The 11,756-nt window shown below is 39.2% G+C and overlaps 1 non-coding gene across 1 annotated transcript; it reads left to right on the forward strand.

The window, feature by feature from the left end:
- The first annotated feature begins 10,974 nt into the window (after positions 1-10,974).
- On the forward strand, positions 10,975-11,048 carry Trnai-aau. Its single transcript has one exon. It is a non-coding gene; the product is annotated as a tRNA-Ile (tRNA).
- The last annotated feature ends 708 nt before the right edge of the window (positions 11,049-11,756 follow it).

Here is an 11,756-nt window from a genome sequence, read left to right on the forward strand (position 1 = left end):
TTACGTAATCAAGCTTAGCAAACGACCAGGTGACGACGAGCCCGAAATGTTTACCGAAGTTAGTTTGAACTGTTTTGGAATTTTAAACATATTCTACATCTTCTACAGATGTTAAACACAGAACATAAGGAAATGAAAACAAAATAATGCAGCTTGTCCCCATAAATACTTATGTAGAATGAAAGCAAAAAAAAAATGAAAAAAAAACACAGTAATTCAAAAATTTTCCTTATAAGGAAAAGCCCAAACAGATTACCTAGTAGATCATGACGTCTTCAGTAACCTTAAAACTTCAAATTTTCTCGTCAAACTTGTATTTTACTTACATATCCTATAGAAAATTCGAAGTTATCTTACAATAAACGTTGTATAATTATTCACGAGGTTTGGTTAGTTCATAATTTCAGAAATCAGGGTGTAATACATGGTTGGGAAAATTTGTCGTCTTGTGCCTCCGACGTTTTCAGGGTAGCAGGAATGTTAGCCAGTAAAAGATACAATATAGTAAGAACAAAGAGAGAGGCGGGGAATATTTTTAAGTATCCGTCAGGGCTTGGTAAATGTTTGGTGATATCTAGAATCTTTCTGGTGATAGATTTCATCTTGTTCAATCCTAATAAGAGACGGTTCAATATCATCTCAAACATCTATCAAAGAAGCAATAACATCTTCCTCTTTTTCTTCCTAATCACTAAATTCTTTTCCTAACCTAGAATGTCCCTCTGCTGGGCAAAGGCCTCCCCATCATCTCCTCACTTCTCGATCTTTCAAGTAGCACAAATGACTGACTGAAGGGTATACCTTTATTTACATCCAAAGCTACATATCTCCCGCTTCGCTTCCACTCCGGGAACAGCCGCATATCCACGCCCTGCTTCACTGGGAGTCGCGTGGGCGTCTGACGTCATTCCCCTCCCCTCCGCTCCCCTTCACCCTCAAACCCCTCGGCCCCTTCAACTTGACATTCGGCCGGCTCTATCGATTCGCGAGAGTCCGCAATGCCGAGGCCGATACTGTTTACATTTACGCAGCTTGTGAATGAAACTTGGATGTTAATGGTCGGAAATAGTATGAAGAATGGAAGACGATGGATCCTCTTTGATTGGAACCTCTATGGAAGATTCTGGAAGGCTCAATTTAAAGTTCATTTGGAGTATAAGGGAAATGGTGTTGTTTTTGCTGACGTCATTCGCAATGTTGATGTTGCTTGCTGTCCGTTTTGGGGGATGGGCCACTTTTACAATTTGGCGCAGTGTCTAAATTTGGAAGGTTGCAAATATTAATTTCATAGTTTGTACAGAACAGTCGAAGTATATTTATGTATTGGCAAATATTAACTACTGATCACACGAGACAACAACATTTTCTTTTTTCATTCATTTTAATTTCTATTTCCATTTCTTTATTTACACATCACACTGTCTACATTTCCTTTCGCAGTTACCTATACTGGAAGAGAATTCTTTAGAAATAAGCATTTTACACCTTTATAAATTCTTTCTTTCCTATCATCTTTCTTTATCGTGCGTGTACGAAAATTCATAAATACTAGGGCCAGCTTCAAAACATAATTTCGATATACCAAACCAGTACTGGATTCAATCAGTAAGATTGCTCACGTACCCTCGAGGCTTGCTATCGTCATAGCAATCCTATGAGGATAACGTGACCTACTGGTGACGTCATGTCGTATAGCGTAGGCTGGTCCCTGCTGTTTTCTCGCAAATGTAATGTTGTTCCTACAAAATTGGGAAATAGCACCAACTATGTGGTACTCGAAATTGAAGATTCTGTGATTTAATAACTACTTCAGAGTTAAATTATGAAATCAGGCGTTACTTTGCGGAAAACCATGACATGAAATTTTAGGAAAAATATGTAGGGCGGGAGAGTGAGACTCTTACTGTATGGGCATATGCATGAAGTACCCTGAAGGGTAGCTATCGTCATAGCAAACCTATGGGGTTAAAGTGACCTACTGGTGACGTCATGTATATCGTAGGCTGGTCCCTGCCGTTTTCCCGCAAATGTAATGTTGTTCCGACCAAACATTTCCAATTATGTAGTAGGGTCTTCGGAATTGATAATGCTTCTGTGATTTACTTACTACTTTAATTAGTGTTAAATAAATTCGTACTAAATTAAAATTATTTGAAACTACTTTTAGGTTGGTTGAATTTAAAAAGTATACCAGTATCATGCATCCTGCATTTTTAGTAAGGATTATTAAGAACAATAAAAATTCAAAGGTTTTCTAATGCGTCGCTATATTGAACAGTTTCTGCGATTGTAATCATACTGTAGAGTCTGTCCCAGACTGGTATGGAGTTTCTTCCCTATTTTACCCCATAAGATTAACTACATTTTCTAGAGCAAATTAAAATAATTGGGATCTTTTCGTAACGAGGCATATGGAAAAGAAGATATCAAAATAAAACATTGTTCTAAAAAGTGTAAATATATATTTTACCTTACATTACAATAAATGATTCACTAAGTTCTTTGTACTCTCTGTATCTATGCGAAAGATTTTCCGACCGACAATGATATTGGAAAAATCCATGTAGAATTTACTGAAAAGCTTCGAATAACATAATATAATAACCAACTATGTACAGGCTGTTACATAAATTATAAACCTGAAAAGCTGAAAGTGGAATAAATGGTTCTAATAAAGAGTGAACTACATTAATATCTAAGTTTGTACATAATTATTTGGAACCCGTGGGACCACTTTAAAAATTACCATCAAATACTAACTTTTTCATTGACATGACTTTAAAGTGTGTAATGGCCTGCGTCAAGGTATTACATACCCAACCAGAGTGAACAGTTGCTTGGATCATTTCATGATTCGAACAAAACAGAAATGGCGGACGCTGGTCTTTCCGGAATTGACAGACCACTGTCCCATTCTCTTGTCTATCGAACATGTTGCAACCAAGAAGAAAACCAGTACTACATGCCTAACTCTGGACTACTCTGCGGCGCTTTCACAACTCCGTGAAATAGACTGGTCTGAATACTACAAGACTAATAATGTTGACCTTGCTGCGAAATATCTGGTTAACACCATTACGACCGTTACAAACAGCTGCACAAAAACCTCGACTAAACCGAAAAGGAACGCTCCACTCAAGCCATGGATTACGATTGGTGTCGTGAGATCGTTGCGTAAAAGAGACAAGCTACACTGTAAATCCAAAAAGCGGCCAGATGACGAAGAGCTGCGCCAGAGATACGTGGCATACAGAAATACGTGCAACAAAATAATTAAATCTCTAAAGAAACGCTACTATCAATCTGAACTAGAGAAAAACAGCACAAATCTCAAACAAACTTGGAACATAATTAAGGATATTTGTAACATGAACAACAAAAATGAACCACCAAATGACTTACTATACATTGAAAGCACGCCAACTCAATCTTTGAACAAAGTGAATGCTTTCTTCACGACTATTGGTAGCGAATTAGCTAGTGCTACACTGAGTAAACTTGGCAGAACCGAACTCGAGTTAGCCAACGACGCGGTAAATAGTGCGCCATTATCATCCATGTCTTTTACCCCTACGGACCCTACAGAAATACAGAACATCATACTATCCCTGAAACCAAATAGTGCGCCTGGGTATGACAAAATCTCTAGTAAGCTTATTAGATTGGCAGCGCCAGTACTAACGGATCCTATCACATATCTCTGCAACCTAAGCTTAGAACAAGGCACCTATCCAAAGATCTTTAAAATTGCACTAATTTCACCAATACATAAGTCAGACGACAAACGGATACCATCGAATTATAGACCTATTTCATTGCTTTCCTGTTTATCTAAAATACTGGAGAAATTGGTAAACAAGAAGCTTACAACGTACTTGGAAACGAATGGACTTCTAACCAGTAGTCAATTTGGTTTTAGGAAAGGGATATCAACCAATGATGCCCTTCTGAAGTTGACGTCAACCATCACAAGACATGTCGACGCTGGAAAGAAGGTTATTGGAGTGTTCCTCGATCTTAAAAAGGCATTCGACACTGTCTCTATTCCAATATTGTTGACCAAGCTTAGCAACCTGGGTATCAGAGGACATGTCCTAGAATGGTTCCAGAACTATTTAAGCGGGAGGGAGCAACGAGTAAAGGTAGACAGATATATGAGTGACGCAGCTGCTTGTAGTTTTGGCATTCCGCAGGGAAGCACGATCGGTCCTACCCTTTTCCTTGGCTATATAAATAATCTTGCAGAGATCGCCATCCCTAATGCTGAAATATTAATGTTTGCAGACGACACTGTCATCTTATTTCATGGTAACTCATGGAAACACGCTCAGTCACTAGCAGAAAGTGGTCTTGCTAGAGTTTCAAAATGGCTAGAGGAAAATTTGCTCACACTAAACCCTGCCAAAACGAGCTACCTATGCTTCGCCAAGACTAATAGATCTCGTCCTGATATGAAGCTGAAAATTCATACTTTCCCATGTAACAGAAATTACCACAGCCGAACAATAAGCGACTGCTCATGTGAGTTAGTCACGAGAGTCAGTCACATTAAGTATCTGGGAGTCATAGTCGATGAAAATCTAAAGTGGAGTCGTCAAGTATCCACTATCAGTGCCCGACTTCGAAAATTGACCTATATTTTTAGGCAATTGCGAACCGTGGCATCTACTAAGCTGTTACTTACGACGTACAGGGCATTGTGTGAATGCATTCTGCAATATTGCATTTGTTCCTGGGGTGGAGCGGCTAAGACAATCATTATTGAACTAGAGCGAGCGCAGCGCACCATCCTTAAGGTTCTAATGTCTCTGCCATACCGTCATCCTACAACCGATGTCTATGAGCGAGCTGGCGTACTTTCTGTCCGCAAAATGTACTTGTACCAGATCCTGCGTAGATATCACCGTAAAATGATTCCTAAGCTAAGTCCAAACAATAAAAGACGCTTTAGATGTCCTGTACCTACCGTTAAATCGACTTTTGCTCAGCGTCACTATATCTACAGTGCTCCTCGTGTCTATAATAGAATTCCCGAAAAAAACATCCAGAAACTAAACAATCACGATTTCACTAAGTATCTCGTAGGCTGGCTAAATAGTATGGATTACGACAAAATTGAAAGCCTCATATCTTTACAAATCTAAAGTCTGTTTCAACAACAATAACAAAGCACATGCACACACACACTAACACATCACACATACACGCACACCACTCACACATACACACACATAAACAAAAGACGGCGCGCAATCAGTTAAAAATAGTGTTTAATTTAGTTAAGAACACCATTATTAATTATTTTAAATACCTATTGTTATTTTATTATATATTTTATTATAATTTTAAATCAATGTTTTGCTCTCAATTGTAGTAGTACATATTTAAGTTTTCTGTAATTGGGGAAGGAACTGTCTCCTGAGATACAGGCTAACCACCTAGTTCAGGGGACAGAGCTTCGGTGTATTGTGTCATATTGTGGTTTCAATAAAGAGATATTATTATTATTATTTGTATGTCTCTAACCGACCACGGGACTACAGAGTTCCGGATTTTTGGAAGGCGAACGTGGGGCCGAAGCCAACACGCTGAAGCCCTTGAGACAACTTTAATGAAATGGTAACACAAAACCGACGATTATCCCTGTATACACTATAGAAATGTACCCAAGGACAATCCCCGGTTCTGTACTAAACTATTGCTAACTATGGATGAAAACTACTTAGGCTATTGTGATGGGATGCTAATGGACTAGGAATGGGGAAACTACGGGAACTATGGCACCTGCCGATGACAATGTATTAAATACATGTTAAAATGGCAGGTGGAGACTCGCCAACTCACTTACTGGGCCCCCGGGAATCAGTCACTGAAAAGCAACAAGAGGGCAACAGGGACATGAGCGGCTGAGAAGGGTGAGGATACCTCGGCGGACTTTAAACGCAGATCACGCGCTCCCTGTGGGTCCAGCATCACCGGCCCACTCGCCACTTACCACGAGGCACCTACCCTCCGAGCAGGACTAACCTTGCTCTAGCGACTCCACTCTGACCGGCCGATGAAGGCAAGCCAAGAGGCGGGAGACCTATCCCCCGTCATGCTTCACTCCGGCAAGCCGGAGATGGGGGACAGTATACTCTCCCTGGAGCACTCGGATATATAGCCCCGCGGGGTCGCTACTCCCCGTCATCCGCCTCAGATGCCCTGCGGGGCTTATTATTATTTGTATGTCTCTTTCTGACCTCGGGACTACAGAGTCCCGGATTTTTGAGAGGCGAACGTGGGGCCGAAGCCAACACGCTGAAGCCCTTTTGAGACAACTTTAATGAAATGGTGTCACAAAACCGACGATTATCCCTGTATACACTATAGAAATGTACCTAAGGACAATCCCCGGTTCTGTGCTAAACTATTGCTAACTATGGATGAAAACTACTTGGGCTATTGTGATGGGATGCTAGTGGACTAGGAATGGGGGAACTACGGGAACTATGGCACCTGCCGATGACAATGTATTAAATACATGTTAAAATGGCAGGTGGAGACTCGCCAACTCACTTACTGGGCCCCCGGGAATCAGTCACTGAAAAGCAACAAGAGGGCAACAGGGACATGAGCGGCTGAGAAGGGTGAGGATACCTCGGCGGACTTTAAACGCAGATCACGCGCTCCCTGTGGGTCCAGCATCACCGGCCCACTCGCCACTTACCACGAGGCACCTACCCTCCGAGCAGGACTAACCTTGCTCTAGCGACTCCACTCTGACCGGCCGATGAAGGCAAGCCAAGAGGCGGGAGACCTATCCCCCGTCATGCTTCACTCCGGCAAGCCGGAGATGGGGGACAGTATACTCTCCCTGGAGCACTCGGATATATAGCCCCGCGGGGTTATTATTATTATTATTATAAAGTACTCGTAGAACTACACAGAATAGTTTAATACCCACGGAAAAAACAGAGTCGTAATAACAAATAACATAGAATTTCTTATATATTTTACCTAACTGCCAAAAAGTACCTAATATTACCTGCTGGTTATTTTGTAACACCTTTTATACCAAATACATCTGTATATTATTTGTTTAAATACGTGAGATGGCAAGCTAGAGGCGTGTCGTGGCGTTTTGCCAGATAACCGGTTGAAACCGGTAGTTCATGAGAAATATGCACGGACTCATGCCAGACTGTTTAACACCTAATTTGCTATGTGCGTTCGTGGACGCAAGCGTATACTTCGAATTGTTTTTGTCAATATATTGTATGACATGTACCTACCTATAGATAGTGTTTCTTTCTTATATTTAGGTACATCTTTTTAGGGTTCCGTACCCAAAGGGTAAAACGAGACCCTATTGTTTTCGCTTCTCTGTCCGCCCGTCCGTCCGTCCGTCTGTCACCAGGCTCATCATGAACCGTGATAGTTAGAGAGTTGAAATTTTCAAAGATGATGTATTTCTGTTGCCGCTATAACAACAAATACTAAAAAGTAGAATAAAATAAATTTTTCGGAGGGCTCCCATACAACAAACGTGAATTTTTTGCTCGATATCCATAAATATATGTATAAAGAATATTAGTTTGGATGGTACGAAACCCTACGTCTGAGAGTCCGACTCGCACTTGGCCGGTTTTTCTTTTCTGATGGGAAAGCATCAAATTATCATTCCCGCTGTGGGTGCAGCGTGAGGGAGTGTCAGACTTTTACTGACTAAAACCCATGTTCATCAAGCACATAGTGTCCCTCTTAAGTCCTTCACGTTCGAAATTGTTCATTTTTATTTGAAATTAATTGAAAGAGTTACCGCGGCCCTGGTAGGGCCGCGGTAACTCTTTCGAACAATCCCGCAGTCCTGGTAGGTATATGTTATGTGTCGCACACAAAGGTTGCAATTTCGCGAACATACTAGAAAAATGGCGTTGTTGCATGCAACTTGTTTGTTGTTCTTGCTCTTCTTTGTATGAAAGCACATAACCCTGGAAAAGATTCTAAAAAATAAGCCCTCATACGTTTATATATTTTTTTCCAATCATACCTGAAGCATACCTACTTTCCGTTTACTTACATAAACAGTTAAATAAATCCAAATAAATTTTATGCCCCTAAGATTTGGGGTTTTTTATTTATAATCCCAATTTATTTAATTTATTTATACTACCCAAGATCGTGCCCTGTGGTCTCACACACATGTACCAAGTAATAGTTAATGAATACATACACTATAGCTTAATGTTAGGTTATTTCCATTAAAAATACAACTTTTTCAAATGTTAATGATGTGGTTAGTTCAGGTGAATTTAGCACTATCTCATCACGCCTCTTTTTCCTTACTCTCTCCTTCCTATTGGTATTATAAACGTGAAAGGTTGTATGTATGTATGTTCCTCTTCCCTGGAAAAACTACTGGATGTTTTTTTGATAAAACTTGGCATTTACATAGCTTACTCGTCGGAATAACAAATGGGCTACTTTTTTATCCTTAAGTTCCTTAAGGAAGCGCGTTAAACCACTTGTAATAAAATGTTCTATTTTGTTTTTGTAATAATATTTCGAAGGTTTCTGAATACTCAAGCAATCTTTTACCTATTTTGATTAAAGGCAAATACATACATATTAAGGAAAAGTTAGTACAATGCGTCATGGGAGTTCGCAGATTTATACAATTCGACGTTTTCTGCAGTTTTGAGTACCTACTAACCCTAATATTGCACATGTGAAAATACACGTTTGTTTTTAAAATAAAGGGCTAAAAAACTGACCTGGGTGGGAGAATTATACCAAACTCGTGTCAACTGTCGATATCAGCCGTGGTACCCGCTGTCAGACACGAGACCCTCACGTGTTTCTGACGTCAGACGGGAGGCTTGACGTCCGACAAACGGACAGACAAACATGCAGATGATCGCTTCAATAGACATTGTGGTTCGCAAAAAGTCGTAGATATTGTTTGCATTTATTGAATTACTGAATCGTTTATTTTTTAAAAGCTGTAAGATATTTTTAGTATAAAAGTCGACAAAAAATTCTACTTTTTCCAAAAAATGCTGATACACAGAATGATTCTTTTCGCTACTTGCATGTAATGAGTACATTATAATTTGCAATATTTAACCGCAGATTCCAGTAATTTCACGCCCACTCTTGCGTCATTTAATGATTCATTCCACGCTTCCTTTTCGAGCATACTAAAAGTACCTACTTGTCGAACAAAAATAAACAATGGAATATTAAGCAACACAGTAGCTGATATGACATGAAACAATTGAAAATAGACCTTACTTCTGTCAGCATAAGGGAGGAAATTGTAAATATCCTTGCAGTTCGCCTTACTGCGAACGACAAACTGGTACTTCCCCTGCATAAACGATCAGTGATTGGTCGGTATTTTGTCGACCACCCGAACAGTTTAGAAGCTAAAATCTTTAATTTCCTAACTGAAATGACATAAAACAAGTATATTGACGAAATCTATGAAATATTCCGCATATTTTGGCTGGAAAACCTGCTACAAGAACTCCGTAACTTAGGAGGTAATTGCATTTAAAAGTTGCAGGCCTGAATCGCGCAAGCGAAGTTTTCCTTGCATCGTTACTTATATACGACAAACGATGCTTGACCATCGGTCTTCCCCTGGGGTCGCTTCATCGACCGACCTGCTAGCCGCGGCCTACCTGATTCGGGTTGACCTAGTCGGCCTCGGACGCTCTCTATATCTCGAATTGTGAATTATTAACATTGAGATATAGGGAATAGTTCTACTAACAGCTACACCATCGTCCTCTCTCTGGGTACAGTTTAACGTCCTAGGCGCTTCTGGGTCGCCCGCTTGGCGGGGGCTCGGAGAGCGGCTAGCTGGGGCTGACAAGCCCGTGGTGGTGTGCAAGCCTGGTGATCTTCACCACGAGTGACCCTGGCATGTACACCATCACGCTTGGAAGACGAAGACCCCCAGGGGAGGCATCCGCTGAAGAACTTGTCTAACAGCGTTATAAAATTGAAAGTTCAAAACCCAAAAAAAACACAAAACAACCTTTTGTCAAAATTATTAAAAATTGACAATATTTTTGCCGTACTAGAAGATAACTTCATTTAGATGAGCCAATGGGCATTTGCATCTTTTAGTCAGTTAAGAATTACACTGCGGTAACAGATATGTAATTACCTAATACCATACCATATAAAGAGTCGTTTTCCATATATATACCTAGGTATAGTAAAATCTATTACACAATCATAATTGTAAAAAACAATATCTGAACACTAAAATCTCAAATGCAAAATATATGTTCAGCGTCTTTTGTAATCCTCAGATATCCATGTTATTGTTGACAAAAGTGGTAGAACATTAAGTAGGTATGTATATCTACTGTACATCTATCTGGTAATTTTCATTTTTTGTATCGATTTTTTGTGCTTGAGCAAATTATCCTTAAATGCGTATGTGCTTATGTAACTTTAATTAAATAAACACAAAAACCAAACAATAATATATAAATTCTTCGCTTTATAACAAGTTTTGTAACTACTAACGCCATCTATTACTCATGTTGCGAACTAATGGAGACCGGGAATCAAGTTTTTGAGCCCGGAGATAAATTAATATTTTCAGAGACATAGAAGAAAGATAGACTATTCTTTAAAAATCACAGTTCTATACAATTAAGTCAATCAAGATTTCTAATGTAATGGCTAAATGTTTTTTCAATACTTAAGAGAGCAGTTTCAATTCATTTTTGTTTTTTATTATACAACCATTCTTTGTTGCTCGAGTAAAAATAAGGTCATTCGGGATCTCTTTAGTTTTGGTTTTTTTTTATATACAGTTTGACAAAGATTCAATTATTTCGTCAATAAATACCAATCTTATTGCAAAACAATACTTATCTATCAACATACGTGACGTATTGCGTGGTAGAATCATCTTCGTTACGTAAGCAAGAAGTGAAGTAGTCAGCTATTTCAACGTGTTCCTCAAGCGGCCCATTAGCTCAGTTGGTTAGAGCGTCGTGCTAATAACGCGAAGGTCGCGGGTTCGATCCCCTCATGGGCCACAAATCCTTTTTGATTTTATACTACTCCATGCAATAACTTAATTTTTTTTGAATAAAGCAAAAATATTAATCGCCTTTCTTTTGAAAGAAAAGCAGTATCAAGCTACAAAAGATTGCTTCCCTCATGAATCCAAAAATACGATTACATTATTGGGGATGATTACGAAAATTGACAAAGAATTTTTCATGTTATTTGAATTAGTCAAAGTGCCCAAAGAAAAATTAACAACAGTACAAGTTAATAAATGACGAAAATCCACCCATGTTTGCAGATAAAATAATCCATAGGTGGTTATTAATAAAAAATCGTGATAAAAACTAATTGACTTTACACAAAATCAATTGAAAAAAAATCAGTTTCCACTAGAATTTATTCTGAGCTATTTACACACGTAATTTGCAAGCACATCCCATCTTTGTAGACACGATAATCCATCATAATTTGACCCGCGGCGAAAAAGGGAACTAACTGAAAATGTTCTAGAATTTGCTTGCTTTTTTACAATCAGGGCCATCTAGCGGTATCAACTTGTAATGGGCGTTTCATTTTGTATTGACTCAACCACAGTCATGACTAAACTTCTGATGGTAATGAGATACACATGTAACCTAGGTTGTAACCGGTTCAATCTAGTTTTTGTTACACCTCCGCGAATAGACGGGAGTGTAAATTGAAATTATATTGAATTAGAATTAAGTAAGGACTCT

Source organism: Helicoverpa zea, chromosome 3 (assembly GCF_022581195.2).
Source record: "Helicoverpa zea isolate HzStark_Cry1AcR chromosome 3, ilHelZeax1.1, whole genome shotgun sequence".
NCBI lineage: Eukaryota > Metazoa > Arthropoda > Insecta > Lepidoptera > Noctuidae > Helicoverpa > Helicoverpa zea.